Below are 21,243 nucleotides of genomic sequence, written 5' to 3'. Positions count from 1 at the left end.
TTTTAATATAGATCCACAGAACATTGTGATAAGTGTTTCAGTGTGAACAGGTATGGTATAATAAATTATGAGGTTTATCTATTTTATTTTTACTTTCATCATATTTTGCTTTGGTTTTGATACCCCCGAATTCGAAACTATCTCTTTACAACCCTTCCTTTTCATAACCTATCATACGTTAATAAATCAGAGTCCATTTTCTGGAAGCTGTTTTTGAACCCAGTCAATGACGGGTACTTTTGCTAGTATATATATATATATATATATATATATATATATATATATATATATATATATATATATATATATATATGAATCCTTTGTTTGCATACTGGATGTATCCAACAATGATTAACACTGTCGACTCTATGCCCCCTTTCCTCAAAACCAACACCACTGTTCATAAATAATAACATGCCCCATTAATTACAACCAATAAACGCAGTTCTGGCTACAATCTCATTTCCCAAACAAGTTAATTAGCTTTTTTCTCTGTGCCATTTCTTTGCAATATATGCGTTTTCTAATATAATTTTCTCGTCTGATTTTCGAAGTCAGGCCTAAATAGCACTTGTATATAACTATAAAAGTGAGAATTTTGTGTGTGTGCGTGTGTGTGTGTGTGTGTGTGTGTGTGTGTGAGGACACTTCTCAACCTATATACTCAACGAATTTTTGATCTACAATCTTGAAATTTAGTATATAGGATATTCAGACATGCGTAAAACTTCAAATCGGTTTTCATCCAGAAAAAAAAGGCCGCTAAGGGGTAAAAATGAGCAAATTGGTACGTAGGGGTCATCAGATTTCTATCTGTTTGTCAATTGTTTCACGACTGCGCATGCGCGGTCGAGAAACATGACAGCTTATTTATGTTAAGAATAAGATTTTTTGAAAAATACTTTGTAAATGTCGTGTCAAGCTGGTGTAATCCTCATCGAATTTGAATTTAAGGTTTGGATTTTTTACCTCAGTTTGAGAATTTCTTTTTTTTACTTACAAGAAGTGAATTATTAAAAAAAAAGCATATTACTCACATGCAAATGCCTCAGTTTCTGTATTAATCAAATAATAATGTTTATGCATATTTTACGACTGGGAAATGCCAAGCGGCCTGCTAATAAGTTGATAAATCAATCTTTGATTCTGACTAGCCAATTTTAATTTGTTAATTTGCACCATGTTATTATATCATGTTAATATAACGTACCTTGCTACAATTCTGAATAATAATCCAGTGAGTGAACGAGTGTCTATTGTTGAAGCTGGTATCCGTTAGCATTTTGACTTCTCTCCCAGATAAGATACTTAACCAGCCAATCATCTAATATTTAAAAGGCAAAATGGCCGTGAGCGTTTGTGTATGTCTGCCAAAGGCTTTTTGCATCGGGCTATTTTTATTAACTTTTGTGGTCCAGAATTTATTTTTTTATATGGTCAGCACCATTTTCCCATGCGCGTTTGCCAGGAATTCAATGGCCCATCTCTGCTTTTGATGCACGTCTATGACAGGGTTTGATTTCTAAGCGTCTCACACCGTCAATATCTGCAACAAACAGATTAAATTTCTATTCAGCCATCACACCAAAAATGCATTCAAGCGAAATAAAAAATAGGAGGCATTACTTTTGGAATGCACCTCGTAAATGCCAGCTTTTTTTTTTTTTTTCATGTAGGTTGTAGAGGAAAAAAAGAAAAGTAAATAAAGGAATACGCCTTTCCACCCACGTGCATTTTTCGAACTTATACCTAATCTTCCAGACCGAGTCACCTCTCTAGTTGGTTGCCATGGAAACGGGCAAAAGAGAAGCAAGGTCATATGCACACGATTTCACACACGAACAAAAGGATAACTCTCTTGTATCACTCCATCTCTCTCGATGTTACTCTCCTCATCCTCATCCTCCTCCCCATCTTCCTCCTCCTCCTATTTTACCGTCATTCTCACTTTTTTCTCTCACGCTCTCTTACTGTGCTATGTTCCCTATACATACATACGTTTATATGGGTATACATATATGTATGTCAAAACATCGTTAATTCACTGCCCGCACAGCAGCTGCTGATTGGCGTAATGGTTCAATGGTACGGGCGGTTGGGTTTCAATCCTGGCTTGAGGTCGTTGCCTGTTTAGCTGCACTGATGAACTGTGATACAGCGAAACAGTACTGTATGTAGATGACTATATATATATATATATATATATATATATATATATATATATATATATAAGAGAGGGGATGTGTGTGTATATATTGTTAATATATATGTATGTATGTATGTGTGTGTATATATGTGTGTATATAGTAGTCAGATCATGTCATATACTACTGGTACTATGTAACCAGTACTAACTGCCTCATGGTCGGATCACCGGCAACTAAACTGGTTCCCCACCAGACTTGTTTGGTGAGGAGGGTGGCTAGTCTCCCTGAAGGATTAAAAACAAGACCCTCCAAAGGGTGAATGAACCCTTTTTGAGGGTCAACGGCCAACTAGCACCATGTGTGTTTGTGTGTTGGGGTGGAGACGGCTCCCATAAGCCGTGGTGAAGGCAACCTTTCTACGAGAAGTAAATCTCTGATTTAAAAAAAAACCCATAAAGCGGGAGACCAGTACTCGCATTAAGCTGGTCTGAAGTTTAACTTGTTGCTGGCTATCTTGCTTTTGCTTGTTGCTGGATCTCAAAATTTTGAACCGAGAGAGAGACTTAACTGTCGCACAAAGCTAAGACTCTGTAATATCATCTGTGTATAGATACTCCCTCAGGCATTTGTCTATAAAATAGTCCTGTGGCAATGGAAGTCATTTTGGGGCTCGTGGAATTTAAGTGTCTGAGGGAGTGGCATTCGTCTGACAAGACGTTGCAATTATCATATATGTGTATATGTGTGTGTATGTTTATGTGTATATATATATATGTATATATGCGTGTGTATATATATTGTATAATGTATATATACGTGTGTGTACATGTATATATATATGTATATATATATATGTATATATGTGTATATATACGTATATGTGTATATATGTGTCGTATGTATATATATATATGTATATATATATGAATGTATATGTCTATGTACGTATATGTATATATATTTACGTATATATGTGTATGTATGTACGCATATGTCTATGTTTGTACGTATATATGTGCATGTGTACATATGTGTGTATATATGTGTGTATATATATGTTTTTATGTGTGTATATATGTATGTATATATATGTATGTGCATATGCATTTATTTGTGTATATGCATTATATATATATATATATATATATATATATATATATATATATATATATATTAAAAGAGTTATATATATATTAAAAGAGTTTGTGGTACAAAATTTACAAATAGTAGAAAAAAAAGAATTCTTTTAAACTCTAGATGTCTTTCGCCATCTTCATCAGGGGTCAACGATGGCATTTTCAAACTTTTTAAAAAAGAATATATGGGGTTGTAATTAAAATTAATAATGAACATGGAAAGAATTAATTTACAATTATAATAAAATATACGTACAGGAAAAGGTGGGGGGGAATGATAAAATAAAATGAATTAACGTGTATATATATATATATATATATATATATATATATATATATATATATATATATATAATGAATATTATTAAAAAAATTTTTTTTAACTATCACGAATATGGAATGATAATCCGTGTATAAAATATACGGGGAGAAAAAAAGGGGGGATGGGAAACGTCTAAATTATCTCTACAATTTGCCAAACAGGTCCAGGGTGTTCACAAACCGTTTCTGCCTGAGGGTTTGAGGCGTGCAATAGAGACGCATTCGAGAGTTTTCAAATGACTAGTCTATCGGCCTCGAAATAAAATTGAAAAAAAGTCGTCCTTATAAGCCTGCCCTGATACTTATCTGATGTAAGTCAGGCCCGGGCCCTTTGGGGCCTGAGCAACAAGTGTCAAGCAAAGACCATATGTGGGGGCAACCCCACATATAAGACCTTGGTCAATGTAGGGGTAACCCTTCATAACAATTGTCACTATCCAGCTCCCCTACTCCCCGGGGAGTTGATCCTCATTTTCCCTTCACTCCTCACATAAAAAATCGGCCTTGTTCCTAATTTGCTCGGTGGGGGAGCAAATAAATACCCTTATAAGTCTGCCCACATTTTGGGTTATCCAATAAATGATTTCCAATAGCGGAATCCAAATTATTGTGGGTGGGGTTGAGGATAATTTTGTTTTTATTTTTATTTTTATTTTTATTTCGAAAACCTGACGGAATATGTTGTCCAATTCTTGTTTCAAAATGGACACTGGTTCGCCCGAGATAGACAGCATAACACTGACGTTTGAATTTGTATATAATATTATTAAATTTAGTGCAAGTCAAACCGTCCTTTTTATGCGTTGGTACGTAGGGCCTTAGTTATTTGTTCCCCCTATCGACTAGATACTGAAATTACTAAACCCTATACCTTAAGTTGCCGTGGGTTGGTGAAGAATGTATCTCGCTCATTAATAAACTTAAACAGACCATCAGCAACTGTTTCCTGTCTGTTTTACCCAGAGTTGTTTTTAATACGAAACCTGCATTTTCTTCTTTCAAAAAGGACGGTCTGCCTTGCACTAAACTTAGTAATATTATATACAAATTCATTTTATTTTATCCTTTCCCCCACCTTAATAATGCAAATAATTCAAATCGTGTCTCATCAGAGAAAATGACATTGGCCTCAAAAAGTCTCCACCATCTCACGAGCTCAATCTTTTCTGCACTTGATATTGGCAGGACGAAGAAGAGGTTTCCTTTTCGCAACTCTATCATAGTGGCCCAGCTTGTGGAGATACCTGACAGCTCTTCTGGGACTGACATGTTGCAATATCAGAGGCTTTGCAGCGTGAATCCTCTTCAACGTTTTTTTTTTTCACAAGACGCAAGGTTCTTCCAGCTCATGTTAAGAATGGCTTTCTAAATAGACAGCCATTCTTAATAGTAGATGGATAAGAGGGGGTAACGTTGACATAGCATGCTAAAATTCATTTTAAGTTTAAAATTTTTTTTCTTGATTTAATGAATTTCATTGAAACTTGTTGTCTACTGACAGCTGATTGGATAATTGCTTCAGCATCTCTGGATTGCTTTTCTAACCTGCCCTAAGATTCCAATATGAAGTTATTAGAGATTTGATTATAAGCCGAATACGTTCTAGATTAGGCCAAACTACTTTATTAGAGAGAAGACCGAAAAGAGGTTAAACGAAAGCAATAGCATTTCTAACTATGATGAATTTTTTAAAAATCAATTGAGAAATTATTCACCAATTACATGTCTTTTGCTACTGACTCTAACATTTTGTGCCGTAGTCTTTTTCTTGACTTTCTAATCTGGTTCTGACCATGTCATTGTCTCCCACGCATTGCTAAACCGGTGCACGAACTCACATGTATAATAAATAAAATAAAACGAACTCACATGTATAATAAATAAAATAAAACGAACTCACATGTATAATAAATAAAATAAAACGAACTCACATGTATAATAAATAATATAAAACGAACTCACATGTATAATAAATAATATAAAACGAACTCACATGTATAATAAATAAAATAAAACGAACTCACATGTATAATAAATAAAATAAAACGAACTCACATGTATAATAAATAAAATAAAACGAACTCACATGTATAATAAATAAAATAAAACGAACTCACATGTATAATAAATAAAATAAAACGAACTCACATGTATAATAAATAATATAAAACGAACTCACATGTATAATAAATAATATAAAACGAACTCACATGCATAATAAATAAAATAAAACGAACTCACATGTATAATAAATAAAATAAAACGAACTCACATGTATAATAAATAATATAAAACGAACTCACATGTATAATAAATGATATAAAACGAACTCACATGTATAATAAATAATATAAAACGAACTCACATGTATAATAAATAAAATAAAACGAACTCACATGTATAATAAATGATATAAAACGAACTCACATGTATAATAAATGATATAAAACGAACTCACATGTATAATAAATAAAATAAAACGAACTCACATGTATAATAAATAAAATAAAACGAGAAACAGTAGAATACATATTAATTTATTTATTGCGGACATATTAATTTATTTATTGCGGAGTAACCGCGACAGATAGGGGGGGAGTTGAGTTCACACCACAAAACGAGCTACAATGAATGAGTTGAAAGCAACCATTGAAAGAAGATGTGTCAACATGCCAATTGAACTGATTAGGAACGTTTTCGATTCAGTCAGTGAGTGTTGTCAGCTGTTCATAGACCATAATGGCCAATAATTTGAACACTTTCGATAATTAACTAGTTTCTATATTTGTTCACAGCATTTTGATGTATGAATCTTTTCTTTCTTATAATAAATGTTGGTTTTATGGTCATTTAAAGAGTGTATACATTTTATTGGGACACCCTATATATACAAAGGTGGTTTTAATATAGAGAAATGGTTGTGCTAAAACAAACAGGTTTCTTTATTCTAAAGCGATTGTTTGCATACAAAAAAAACCCCCAAAAAAACAAACAAACAAACAAACAAAACAAAAACAAAAAAAACAAATGGAGGGTAGTAACAAAACTACTTTGTTTTTTGTTTTTTTAAGATGGCGGATATCATATTCTGAAGCAAGAATTCATATTTTCGTCTATCTTGATTCTCTGCCAGAACTTTTGGCGTATGCGGAACTATATTTACACTTGCACTAAACTCAAGTTTTCAGTAGAATTTGCACGTAAACCTGAGCGGAATTTGTCCATGATTTTTCACTCTATCATCTTACCTTCCAACGATTACGTCATTAACTTTTTTTGTAAGAAAACAATCTGCCTTTTAAAACCATAGTGTATATTTAGAATTACACTTATTTAAAATATATATATATATATTGAAAAATCTTTATGGTGTATGTACTCGTAAATTGATCAAGTACTTTTTTTTATTATTATCCAAAAAAAAAAAAAAAAAAATTCAAATTGTACAATTTGGAGTGATTAATTATTTTTGCCAACGATTGATGATCTCTTATTTCTGGAGAGGTTGAAAATAAAATAAATAGTCGATTTGAGTTGTCCGCCCTTGTGAACTATCCTCATCCTAAACAAATATATCGCCCAGAAGCTCTCCTAGAAGCTCGTCATAAAATCTGATTTTCTTAAATTAAAAAAAAAAACAACAACAAAAAAAAACAACTTGATCAATTTGCGTGATATTTGGAATATTACCTATTTGTTCAAGTACGTACAATATAAAGATTTTTCTGTAATTTTGTTTTTAAATAGTCAATAGAAAAAACAACATTCATTACCGCTGCCACTTTTAATGCTTAACTCACACTTTAAGAAAACCATAGAGGGACGGTTAAAAAAAAAAACTGATGGAAGTAGTGTTGGATAAAGTAACTTGGAGACGTGCACACACAAAAATTCCAGGTTAGCAGAGAACAAAGAAAATACCATGTCGAACTTTGACACACATATTGAACTCAGAGAATAAAGAAAATACCATGTCGAACTTGTACACATATATTGATCTCTGATGGAACAAAGAAAGAATTTGTCAGTAAAGGCAAGAGGTTCGACGAACAAAGAGAGAAAGAGAGATGGAGAGAGAGACGCACGATCGGTTCGTCGTTAGCTTGTCAACCACAACCCCCACCTTTCACCAGCCTTGCTCCATACGTTCGACAACTACTGCAGGCAAAGTAATCTCTCTATATATAAAAGGCAAAAGTGGCGCATGTGCTTTTATATCTCCGTGAAAGGCTTCTTTGGGGGAGGGAGTTCTCGAGGGGTGGGGGGCAGTATTTTTTACAACTTTTTATTTATTCCTAGATCATAATATCTTCGATTTGCAAAGGGACATCGTCTCTGCATTTATTTTGATTGACTTTTATAAAATTCCCTCTATTCTGTCCTTTGACGTGTTTTTTCGTCTTTTTTATATAAATAAAGCAAAACTAATCGAAACAAATTGACTCGCCTGGCCTTCGTAGCCGAGACGTCTTGAAGGCAATCAGCTTTGATCAATGTCGGGGAAACCCCTCATATCAAACAATTGCTATTCATTTGGAGAGCTCCCCCTTCTTGAAGGGGGAGTTGGTTTTCCCCAACATCGTGGGGAAGCAGAAACTGGCCTGCAGCCAACGTTCATTTCTGCGCCTGCGTGAACTCATCCCTACAAGTCAACTTTTAAATCGTAAAATTTCAACGATTTTCACTTCCTCTCGCCTCGTAGCGTAGCTGTAAGATCTCAGCTTTTCTTTCATTTTCTTTTTCGCCTTCGCGTCACGGGTTCGAACCTGCCTGCCTGCTAACAATTTTTTTTTTCCAATCACCCGTGCAACGCCCCCCCCCCCGCTAGTAATTAAATAAAGTTAGTTGTGTTATGAAACCGTCTCTGGGTTTGATTCTCAAACGGCTGGAACAAGCTAGAATTTATATATTTATTTAGCAGCGCGTATCTTTGTCAATAACTTGTCAATAAAAGCAAGAGGTTCTCCGAACAAAGAGATGGAGAGAGAGAGAGAGAAAGAGAGAGAGAGAAAGAGAGAGAAAGAGAGAGAGAGAGAGAGAGAGAGAGACGCACGATTGTTACGTCACTAGCTTGTCAACCCCAACCTCCATCTTTCACCACCCTTTTCTGAGGGAGTGGCACTCGTCTGACAAGACGTTGCAATCATCATGTCTCGCAAAACTTTGCGACAGAGGCGACGGATCCTGACAAGATCGGTATCATTTTGAAGCTCGACGTCTCGGACACCTCTCTTCACCCTGACTGCCTACTGTCGTTTTCATTCTCTCTCCACGCTTACTACCTTTTTTTTTAACACCTCTCTCCACATACACGGGTTCGAGCCTGATGTCTACTACCACTTTTTTTTTAATTTATTTGCTCAACACACACACCTCCAAACACCCGGACACCGCCGGGCACCCAGGCTAGTCTGATATGCAAGTGAAAATGACGCTGCCAACTTCCAATACGACGACACAGTTTTATTCATGGTTTTTTTTATGACACAGCGGCAAAATAGGGAAAACACATGAACCCCTCCCCCATTCTTTTTCATGGTGATCAGTTGACGTAATGGCGGCCGCAGATTGTATGAACCCAAACTTTTATTCGCCTCGAGTCAATGACGCCTTCTATTGCAAAACGTCAACAAATAAATAACGGACGCCATTGTCAATTAAAAAAGTTGACTTTTAAAGATGCATAAATCACCAACGATTTGGAATTTACAGAAAACACTTCTCCACTATCTCCTCCTCCTCTCTCTCTCTCTCTCTCTCTCTCTCTCTCTCGCTATATATATATATATATATGTGTGTGTGTGTATGTGTGTTTTTAAACGATATTAAGGTTAACGTCTCCGCCTCGGAGATCCGGTGTTTTTCTTAGAAAGTCGCCCATTTTTTATTTGGACATATTTTATTTATTTATTTATTTATTATTTAAAAAAACAGTAATCTACGGACACGCGTGTTTCGGAGCCCTACTCCTCTTCAGCGTAGCTTGACTGTTGTTAGGATTTGAACCCCGGACATTATGTATTTCAGTCCCGCGCCCTAACCCATTACGCTATGATGCCATAGAAAATTAACTGTTTAGTTTTTATTGTTTATCTGTTTACATGGTTTTTGTCGTTGATTTTTAAACGGCATAAGGGTTAATGTCTCCGCCTTTTTAAAAATAATATATTCATATATATATATATATATATATATATATATATATATATATATATATATATATATATATAAAGCCCCCCCTCTTTGGGTTGAGCACTTTGTAAATATATTTTCACCCGACTCGTACTTAAGCGATTAAGCTAAGCCCACTATAGTGTGAGCACGGTGCGACGGGCAAATGTTAATTTGATAGACATTTGAGGAGAAATATTTACGGGCACTGATTCTTGGTCCCATGGTTAGACTGTCAACTGTCAACACGACGTTGTAGGTTCGGTCCACGACTGGGAAACCACCGGCCCGAAGGTCAAGGGCCCTTTTTTCTATTTATGTAAAAAGAAAATACACCTTTGTTATATATGGGTCATGGAATTTATCTAGATCTAGCTAGTTTGCATATTCTTTTAAACATTTATTTTAATAAATTCCCTATTAGGTTTTTTCGTTTTTCTTGTGGGATGATCATCTTTAGTTAACTATTACGTGTAATTATATTCATCCAGATATTCTACATGATTTATACTTGCTTAATATTTGCATTTTTTTTTTAAACTTTTTAAATTATTACGTTATGTTGGGTCCAATATAATATAATAATAAATACGAAATCTGCATTAATAAAAAATATCATATTTAAGCGTATTTTACGACCGGGCAATGTCGACCAGCTAGAGAGAGAGAGAGAGAGAGAGAGAGAGAGAGAGAGAGAGAGAGAGAGAGAGAGGTAGATGAGGGATTAAAGGAGAATATAAAGATTCATTAAATGGAGACTTTTAGATATGAAAAATGTTTTGATAATAGAAAAAAATATGTACTGGTATATATATATTTATTAATCAATTTGAAACAAAGGAAATACAATACAGTGTGTAGGGGTTATGACTGCTTTTTATTATATATATACATACGCACACTAGCAGGGAGACCCGTTGTTACCCGGGATTGAATATGGATCAACGAATGTTTCACACTTCTAATTGTCATCGAAATTGGTGAACAAGCCTAGGATGAAACACTAGTATCTGTAGGTATATATATATATATATATATATATGTATGTGTGTGTGTGTGTATATATATATATATATATATATATATATATATATATATATATATATATATATAAAGGAGATTAGAACAATAGTCTAAAGTGCAGAGTGTATTTTAATGTAATAGTAAAATTACTAATTTAATTAAAATACAGGGAAAGAAAAAGTGCTCGTTGTAATTTAGATATATAATAAGCTCGATAGGTAAATATCCTAGAGCTAATTTAATATTCAGTAATGTGAGTGATAATTTAAAATTCAAATATGTAAAAACTATTGTCCATGGCTTCATGCCTACCACAATAAAAACATTGTTTTCCGAAACGATCGTACAAATTATTGATTTTGTTGTTGTTTCTTCTTGTGAAACGGATTTTTAATTTAATTCTAATTTGAATTTTAAATTATCAATCACATTACTAAATATATATATATACATATATATATATATATATATATATATATATATATATATATATATATATATATATATATATATATATATATAGTACAAGACTTTGTTGAAATTCACAGACTTACATTTTTTCGTTTCATTCATGGGACGGCAATTTTATGATTTTATGTGCTCATAAAAATTTCCTTGTCTCACCAACTCATCAGATGTTGTTTCCATTTGATGTTACCAACAAAAAGTTGATTTTGTACATGACAAACCTGGTGCTTGGGGAAAAGAAATTCTATCCCCAATTGGACAACACAGTACCAAAGATATTCACTCAAAATTAACAGTGATTCAGTTTTTATCATAACAGTCACAACCTGTTGAGATATTTCCATTTATACCAAAAACAGTGTACATTGATTATTTCAATGTGCACCGAAAACGGTATACATTGAAATTAACAATATTTCATATATATATATATATATATATATATATATATATATATACATATATATATATATATATATATATATATATATATATATATATAGTAATTTATAAAATATATATGGCGATTAAGCTACACTGAATATTCGGCATTTCATCCACTCTAGGATTCCTCAGGCTTATGCGCGAATTCTGTGGTTGTTTGTCGTTTTTATATGGTCCTCTTCTATTGAGGATTTAGTTAGCCAATGCATGCCCATTGGCTGATATGAAGGGGCGCGGTGGATACTAGAAAGCTGATTGGCTAACTAAATCCTCAATAGAAGAGGACCATATAAAAACGAATATATATTTTATAAATTACTAACTAGCTCTACTTACGTATTGAGCACTTTTGAAGTAAATACTTAAAGTTTACGCATAAATCTATACTTTCGTATATTAATTTAATGTGAGTAAATGAAGTAGTTATATATATATATATATATATATATATATATATATATATATATAAACAAATGAATAACAAAAGTCTATATTCCAAATTTCATGATGTTAACCATCTTACAATTTATTCCTTTAAATTAATTAACACAATTCTTGACGGATTTTGTATTTATGCCAAAATACATTTTATTTTCTTCTGGTGGATTGATAGATGCTATTTCTTCTGATTTGTTAAGGGTAAAATAGATTCATTCATTGATATAATAATTAAATGAATGATGAAATGGTTACTGTCAAGAATTGTAAGCGTCAACGGAATTAAAGGAATAAATTGTAAGAAGGTTCAACATTATGAAATTTGGAATATAGACTTTTGTTATTTATTTGCTATATGCTCTGTGATTACGTTGAGCTTCTTAAATTAAGGATTTGTATATATATAAAATTTGAAATATAACTGGAAAAAAATCATATTTCCATACATACATATATATATATATATATATTTTCAGAATGTGAGAGATTGTATATAATAAATTCCACAGCCAAACAACGTCACAGCCCACAAGAGCCATAGCAGTCAATGAACCGGAAGTCCAAGACTCGAATTTCGCCCTCAATTGGGCTTATCAGTTAAACACAACCAAACTCAGGATTCAAAACCTGAACCTCTTGCATGCGAGGCAAGCACTCTAACAACTGAGCAAACACCCCGCGCACAAGAATTTCTATTAACCAACACAGATCAAGCTAACCGCGCCAAAATCCAACTGTTAAATGAATCTACTTCATCTCAACAAGGGACGCGGTCATCCAACCAGCTGATAACCCCAAGCCGATGTCTCACAAGTAGGAGTTTTAACTCGAAAGGACAATGCCATCCAGCAATGCTAACCAAGCGAGCAAATTATGATAGAATTTTCAGAATGTGAGAGATTGTATATAATAAATTCCACAGCCAAACAACATCGCAGCCCACAAGAGCCATAACAGTCAACAGACCGGAAGTCCAAGACTCGAGTTTCGCCCTCATTTGGGCTCATCAATTGAACACATCCAAACTCAGGATTCGAAACCCGAGCCTCTTGCATGCGAGGCAAGCACTCTACCAACTGAGCAATGCCCCACACACAGATCTAACCGTGCCGAAATCCGACTGTGAAATGGACCTACTTCGTCTTGACAAGGGACGCGGTCATCCAACCAGATTTAATAGAAATTCTTGTGTGCGGGGCGTTGCTTAGTTGGTAGAGTGCTTGCCTCGCATGCAAGAGGCTCGCGTTTCGAATCCTGAGTTCGGATGTGTCTAACTGATGAGCCCAAATGAGGGTGAAACTCGAGTCTTGGACTTCTGGTTCATTGACTGTCATGGCTCTTGTGGGCTGCGACGTTGTTTGGCTGTCGAATTTATCATATATATATATATATATATATATATATATATATATATATATATATGTATATATATATATATATATATATTGAGCTTGACTTTACACCTCTCTGACTCTAGCTCCATATCACAACATTTGAAGGGACATGGCTGCCATCATTCGGAATTTCGAGGAATTATGGTAGAAAATACAAGAGTATTGCAGAGTGAGAGAAATGTAAATAGGCTAAAAATACTCGAGGTGTTGTAAATTAAGACAAAGAAGCCTCATATTAATCATGAGTGCAGCCGAAACATTTTCAATGTTTGGAATAAATTTTGAATATATATGTGTGTGTGTATATGTATATAAGTATATTTAATATATAAAAATAAAATTTTAAAAACACCCGCCCACCTAACTTGTAACGAGCTACCACGTGACTATGAAAAAATGTATATATATGTAATTAAAAAACACAATTTCTACACTTATGTCTACAATATGCCTGAAGATGATAGAAGCACTTCTGTCGAAAGCGCTCGCGATTATGGATCCAACTCATACAATTTCGAGAAGAACACAAAAAGGACTATTCGGAGATTGGAGAAGATAAAAAGGAAAATTGTAAAGCAGAATAACTCCGTGCTATTCAATAATATTTGTCTAAATGAGAAAATGCTGCCTAAATATACACAATATATATTGAATAAGATGATTGATAATTTATAATTAAAATTAAAAATTAAAAATCGGTTTCATGAGGAAGAACAAACAAAATCAATAAATTGTACGATCGTTTCGGAAACGATGATTTTATTGTGATGACAGTACGTCTTGGACAATAATTTTATGATATAGTTTTTTGTAAGGTCTTGTTTTTAATCCTTCAGGGAGACTAGCCACCCTCCTCACCAAACAAGTCTGGTGGGGGAACCAGTTTAGTCGCCGGTGACAGACCATAGGGCAGGTAATACTGGGTTACATGGTACCAGTAGCATATGACATGACCTGGCATATATATATATATATATATATATATATATATATATATATATATATATATATATATATATATATATATTTAGGGATTAGAACAAGAGTCTAAAGAGCAGAGTATATTTTAATGTATGAGTAAATTTATTAATACAATTGAAATAAAAGAAAAGAAAACAGTGTAGATATATAATAAGCTCGATCGGCATATGTATCCTAGAGCTATTTTAATTTTAAGTAAGATGATTGATAATTTAAAATTAAAAATTAAAAAAATCGGTTTCATAAGGAAGAACAAACAAAATCAATAAATTGTACGATCGTTTCGGAAACGATATTTTTATTGTGATAGACAATAAGTTTTGGACAATAATTTTATCATTTGGTTTTTTTGAAACAAAGTCTCCTCATCAGCAAAAAAATTTTTTTTTTTTTTAAGATACCAAAAATAAAACTGGCATTTTTTTAAGTAAGGCAGATGTATCTGCAAAATATTTAAAATATAAAGGAAAATAATTATTTTTTGATGTTGATAAACAAAGTAAGATAAAATAAAAATGAAATAAATATATGTGTGTGTGTGTGTGTGTGTGTGTATGTGTGTGTGTGCGTGTGTGTGTGTGTGTGCGTGTGTGTGCGCGTGTGTGTTACGGATATTTTTATGGCCATCATATAAGGTAATGGCGACTGTGAATTCCATAAACGCACGCCCTTTTCCTCCCCGAGGCATACTACTCGCACGTGTCAACATAAAAAATGTACGTCATTCTCTGTTTAAAAAGGGCAACGTTAAAATACTCATAGATCAGTATCAGCTGAGGAACACGTTTAGTATATGGCATAGTGGATAAGCATGTCAACAGACTAGTAGAAACAATGACAACACAACACATAACGTGATAATAACACTACAGATACATCTCGAAACCAACCGATATTTCGGTCGTGTCAAACGACCTTAATTATTGATGTGAAATGTTTTTTTCTTTCTTTTTGCTAACGCCATTAGTGTGTTTAGGATATATTTTATGCTATGATAATGCAGTTAGCTTTCCATTTTGAACCAACTACTAGACACTATCCTCGAGTGTCTAAGGTCTCTCTGTTCAGGTGTTTTTCAGAACAACCTGGCATGAGGATACTTTCCCCGAGAAGTAAACCTTGACCAAATATTCAAAATCACATTTTGTATTCGCTTCCCAAATAACATCTTCTCACTATGACTAACCAACATTAGCTTTTGCCTGCTTTCCACCTGACTACAACTTGGATGTCTTCAAGTCCAACGTTAACAAATTCCTAATGAACCGCCCCCTTAAGTAAACACTTCATCAAATCTCCACACTAACGTAATGTACTTGCAATAACCCTTATCCCTGAGTGGCTTCTGGGCCTTGATAAGTGGTGACCACCGTGTAAAAAAAAAAAAAAAAAAAAAAATGATGTTACCTCAAATAATAGCACGAAGCTGGATACTCCACTAGACTAGATAAATTCTTGTTCTGGTATCCAGTAAGACCAAGAGACCAAAACGAAAGATATACTACAACGTATAAAAATGATTAATTGAGGAGAAAAAAATCATGGTCTAAATTTCTTTACTAACTCAGTGTTTGAGAGATAAAGAACTTTTGAATATCTATGTATCTCACATAGAGTTCAAGTGTTAGACCCAGGTTGTGGGCCCCTTGATTTCTGAGAACTTCGACTGAAGTAAAATAAAACAGAAAGTGCTTTACTCAGTTCGTCAGCACATCTTCGCCAGGGGTTCATGGCCTTCGGGCCGGATCAAAGTATAGTATCTGTTCCGGCAGATACTGCAAGCAAAGACCATATGTGGGGGCGACCACACAGATAAGACCTTGGTCAATGTAGGGGCAAGCCTTCATACCAATTGTCACTATCCAGCTCCCCTACTCCCCGGGGAGTTGGTCCCCATTTCCCCTTCACTCCTCACTTTAAAAATTGCCTTGTGCCTTATTTGCTCAGTGGGGGAGCAAATAAATACCTCAAAGTGTAGTATCTGTTCCGGCAGATACTGCAAGCAAAGACCATATGTGGGTGAAACCCCACCTTGGTCAATGTAGGGGTAACCCTTAATACCAATTGTCACTATCCAGCTCCCCTACTCCCCGGGTAGTTGGTCCTCATTTCTCCTTCATCCGAACTTTAAAAATCGGCATTGTGCCTAATTTGCTCGGTGGGGGAGCAAATAAATACCATCATTTCATCAGCACAAAAAATATCTTGCATTATTAAAATAAACAATAAAACGAATTTACTCAAGTTTCGGCCGAGGTTATTTTTTGCAAATATCTTTTTAGCTTCATATCTAAAGATATTTACAAAGCATAAACTTTTTTTTTTAATATTCTCTCTTAAACCAGAAAGTAAACAAAATAAACAGAAATGCAACTATTTATGTATTGCGATATATTTCAAATTTTGTAATAAATTTTCGTTTCAAAGTTTTAGAATATAGTTTGTGTTAAAAAAATCAAAGCTAAAGAAAAAAGTAATTTGGGTTTATTTACGATTTAGTTTTAACCTTTTTATATTAAAAAAACAACAAAAAAAAGCAGTAGTCGATAATATGATAACTTACTAAAATGTTTGAAAAAAACTTAAAAAAATGATTTTCTTTGCTTTTTTTATTTATCAATGTGCACTGCTTGTCCAACCTACAAAGGGTGTTTATTCCGAAAGCCGTTCTTAACATGAAAGGTTAGGGATGTTTATTCCGAAAGCTGTTCTTAACATAAGGAGGTTGGCGGGGGGGGGTAATTCTAATACGTATTTTCTTATTTTCAACCTCCTCATACGGCATAATATATATATATATATATATATATATATATATATATATATATATATATATATATATATATATATATATATATATATATATATATATATATATATATATATATATATATATATATATACACACACACACACACACGGCATAATCACGTTGACACACTGGTTCTCATCAGATCACCAAAGTTAAGCAACGTTGAGCCTGGTTAGTATCAGATGGGTGACCATTTATGAATTCTAGGCGCTGTATGTGCTCTCCGCTTATCTCGGCATTTGTTTCTAGTCGTCCTGTACTTCACTTGCCACTGGTGTTTAACAATGTCGACTCAGGAGAGGTGTAGTTAGAAATTGCGCACCCCCTGCCACAAATATTTCACGTGCAAGCAACCGTTCGTGGGTATCCATAGTCTGTCCAAGACTGAAGGAGCCTGCTGTTTTCATGTTGAGAACGGCTTTCAGAATAGACATCTTTTGCAGGTTGGACAAGCAGCGCATATTGATCTTTTTTTTTTTTTTTTTTTTTAAATGAACCAGAGTAGTGTTATCATAAAACGGAACTTAACCAATATTAATTTTAAAAGAAAGAAGAAAAATAAAAGGAAAAAATAACCCCAGAAAATAATAATAAAAAAAATAGTTATTTACTTGCCTCCCCACGAGAGCAGTTAGATACTAATGTTTTAAATGTGTGGAAAACTTGTTCCCCAGAAGAAGCACACAAGATTTGAAACATTGCTTCAGTCTTTATGGATTTATTCTATTTTTTTTTTTAATTTCTCTAGTTACGTTGGTATTGTATTACAAAATTCAAATTCTTTAAAAGGTCACTTGTAAAATTTAATTTGAAAAAAAAACAAACAAAAAAACACTCGGCTGAAGACTCTGACTAAATTCGTTTAGTTTTTATTTCAATAATAAATAAATAAACTTATTTATTTATTTTAAAAAAAATGTGGCACACTGGGTTGAAAAAAAATCTCGGTCTCTTTAAGAATTTGGGAAAAATAATTGCGATTGTGACTAAAGTGTTATTATCCATTTTAATGACAACATTTTATTTTTAAATAAATAAATAAACTTGTTTATTTATTTAAAAAAAAATGTGGCACACTGGATTGAAAAAAATCTCGGTCTTTTTAAGAATTTGCCAAAAATAATCGCGATTGTGACTAAAGTGTTATTATCCATTTTAATGACAACATTTTTTTTTTTTAAATAAATAAATAAACTTGTTTGTAGACTATCTTACCATTTTCTATCTCCGAGCTTTGATGTGTCTAGCCTTCTCTTGCATCACCAGATAACAACGACCCGCAAGAGCCTATAATAACAATCAACGGCAAGGTGCTAAAAGTTGTTGAAAACTTCAAATATCTTGGAAGCACTCTAATCGTGCTGACAAAGAAATAAGCTGCCGAATCCAAAGCACATCTGCCTCCTTTGGCAAGCTAGAAAAGAGGCTCTGGACAAGGGCCTGTATCCGGCTAGACACAATGTGCAGAGTCTAAAAAAGCCATCGTCCTGCCAGCCCTGCTGTACTCAGCAGAGACCTACACTCTGTATAGAGAACACATAAGGAGATTGGAAGCTGTCTAACAGAGACACCTGAGAAGGATCATGAAGATCAAATGGAGTGACTACATATCAAACACGAAATTCTCAGGATAGCAAACCTAGATAGTGTGGAAGCTACCCTTGCTGCTATGCAACTATGATTGACTGGGCACATTGCCAGAATGGAAGACAACTGAATTCCAAAGATGATCTTCTATGGGGAACTGGAAAATGGAATCTGCAAGGTAGGAGGTCAGAAGCTTCGCTACAAAGATGTAACAAAGCGGCACTTGATGGCAACGAACATCAATGTTGAGAGTTGGGAGGAGCAAGCCAAAGAAAGGAGTGGTTGGCGGAACAGTCTCCACAAAGGAAAGAAATAGAGAGAAAGATTGGAGAAGCCTTAGAGCTGAGACACTATAGACGACATAACCCTGGCACCCACATATGCAGTGCCTGTGACCGGATGTCTCACACGGAAAGAGGATTATGCCAACACCGAAGGATAAAGCACTGAGGCCCCGACTAGTCATCGTCAAGACTGACGGAATGCATGATAATGATGATGATGTTGATGTTGGGGTTTTAAGGAAGTTCAGGAAGAGATTCGGTTGGGAGAGACTAGCCCTCTTCAAATCAGGTCATTGGCATTTCCACCAGGACAATGCAGTAGTCCACAAGTCAATCCTTGTTGCAGACTATTTGACCAAGATGGGCATCAAAACAGTTCTTCACTCTCCCTATAGTCCAGATCTTGCTCTCTGTGACTTTTGGTTATTCCCTAAGCTCAAGGAAAACCTCGGAGACAATTGAGGAGATGAAAGAAGCTGTGACAAAGATCACACAAGACGACTTTTATGGAGCCTTCCAGAAGTTGTTGGAACAGTGCAACAAGTGCATTGCAGCGGGAGGAGATTACTTCAAAGAGGAATAGAGTTTCATATGTGTAGTATCAATAAAAGTAACCATATGAAAAATGTCTGGAAACTTACTGAAGGCACCTCGTATATTAGTGATGGGACAATTCCAATATTTTTCGCGATTCTGATACAATTATCAATTCTGTTCTAAATTCCTGATTCAGATACAATTACAAATTCTGATTCTTTTCAGATTTCTAAATGTAAACGTGTTTTTTTAATTGTTTTTTTAGGGAAGGGGTGGATTACTGTAAAAAATGCAATATGCATATATATATATATATATATATATATATATATGCATATATATATATATATATATATATACATATATATATATATATATATATATATATATATATATATATATATACTAGCATTTCAGCCCAGCATTGCCCGGGTGTTTAGAGGTGTATGTAAAGCAAAGAAAATAAAAAAAAAAGTTGTAGTAGGAAGACAGGCTCGAACCCGTATCGCAAAGGAGGAAAAGAATGGGAAAAAAGTGACATCTTTGCTGTTACGACCACCACCAAACCGGAAGTGACGTAGATTTAAATTAAGGCTAGACAATCGAAAAGAGGGGATGACTTTTGCCAATATCGGCGAAAAAAGTGACCCCTCCTTGTAGAAAAGTGTCCAGTTGAAGGTGAAAAAATTAATGTTTTTAGCTAATTTTTCGATATTTGTCGTCTGAAAGGTCGGGCTTAAAAACGATACTGATGTTGTGAAAATCCGTCGCCTCTGTTGAAAGTTTTAGGCAGAAATGCAAACATACATACATACATTTATATATTGGTAGCTCAAATTTTCGAACCAACCCGATTAAAAAGCTTTACCTATCTCTGAATACCCTTTATGTCAAATTTGAAATGTTTAGACCAGAAATTGTCTGTGTAATTTGGTAGAGACCGCAGCGGTCATTTTTTATAAAAAAATTTGACCCCTATTATGACCCCGTAGAATTTATTGTTTTGGGCTCAAATCAAGTTGTTAAGTTAGAATCATGCCCAAGGAACATATATCTAAACTTTCAAGTGTTTAGACCAAAAATCGGCAAAGGAGTTTGGTAGAGTTCTCAAAGGTCAAATCGTTAAATTTTCACCCCTTAACAGCCAAATTTATGGCCAAAAACCGATTACAAAGATTTGCCCAAATCTCTGTAACCTGTATATCAAATTTCGAGTCTGTAGACTGAGAATTGACAGGTATGGGTTCGAGCCTGCCTTCCTATTACCACTTTTTTTGTTTTTTGCTCAACACACACCTCCAAACACCCAGGCAACGCGGGGCACCCATGCTAGTATAAAATGTATTCATATATTTATATATATGAAATATGTGCATATATTTTATATATATAAATATATGCATATATTTATATATATAAAATATATGCACATATTTTATATATAAAATATATGCATATATTTCATATATATAAATATATGCATATATTTATATATATAAA

The 21,243-nt window shown here is 34.0% G+C and overlaps 1 protein-coding gene and 1 pseudogene across 1 annotated transcript in view; both read left to right on the top strand.

Moving 5' to 3' along the window:
• Positions 1-21,243, top strand: part of LOC145268806 (uncharacterized) — a 50,025-nt gene that overhangs the window by 10,882 nt on the left and 17,900 nt on the right. The window lies entirely within an intron of this gene.
• LOC145268996 (5S ribosomal RNA) lies at positions 17,438-17,554 on the top strand (annotated as a pseudogene).

The sequence above is a fragment of the Euprymna scolopes genome, chromosome 44 (assembly GCF_053919585.1).
Source record: "Euprymna scolopes isolate OS-2025 chromosome 44, ASM5391958v1, whole genome shotgun sequence".
Classification (NCBI taxonomy): Eukaryota; Metazoa; Mollusca; class Cephalopoda; order Sepiida; family Sepiolidae; genus Euprymna; species Euprymna scolopes.
Note: the sequence above shows the minus strand (reverse complement) of the source record. Positions and strands in the feature narration are given on the sequence as shown.